Genomic DNA, 561 nt, shown 5'->3' on the forward strand with positions numbered 1-561 from the left:
CTTGGGATCAGCTGGGATCCCGGGAAAAGCAGGGACAGGGCAAGAACAGGCACCGTGGTGGGATAAGCTGCAGGGCAGTCGGTGATCCAGCCGGGAATCCAGCCGGGAATCCACCTGCTCCCCTGCCCCGGGACCCCCGGGCTCTGCTCCTACCCCCTGCTCGCAGGGATCGAGCCTCTTTCCCTGGGAATCCGCCGGGCTCTGATCTTTCCCGGGAACCCACGGGGCACCCTGGATCCAGCGGGATCCGCTCCTCCCTGCGCACACTGCTCCGGGACCTGCGCTCCCCTCGAGAAAGCCCCGCTCCCGTTCCCGGCGCTCGCACCGCGAGCGGGGCGAAACATAACATCAAACCCCTGAGACCCGCAAGTTAGACGGGGCCAGACTGGCCCCAGCCCGCCGGGGCCCCCGAGCCCCCGGGGCCATCCCGACACCGGCAGCGCCGGGGACCATGCGCACCCCGCCCCGCGCGGCAGCGCCTCGGGTCCCGTTCACCGGCGGGCCCCAGCGCGGGGGAGTCCCGGTACCTCCTTCGGTTCTTCCGCGCGGGGCGGGGCGGGG

The sequence above is a fragment of the Passer montanus genome, unplaced genomic scaffold, assembly GCF_014805655.1.
Source record: "Passer montanus isolate IOZ18808 unplaced genomic scaffold, ASM1480565v1 scaffold177, whole genome shotgun sequence".
NCBI classification, from domain to species: domain Eukaryota; kingdom Metazoa; phylum Chordata; class Aves; order Passeriformes; family Passeridae; genus Passer; species Passer montanus.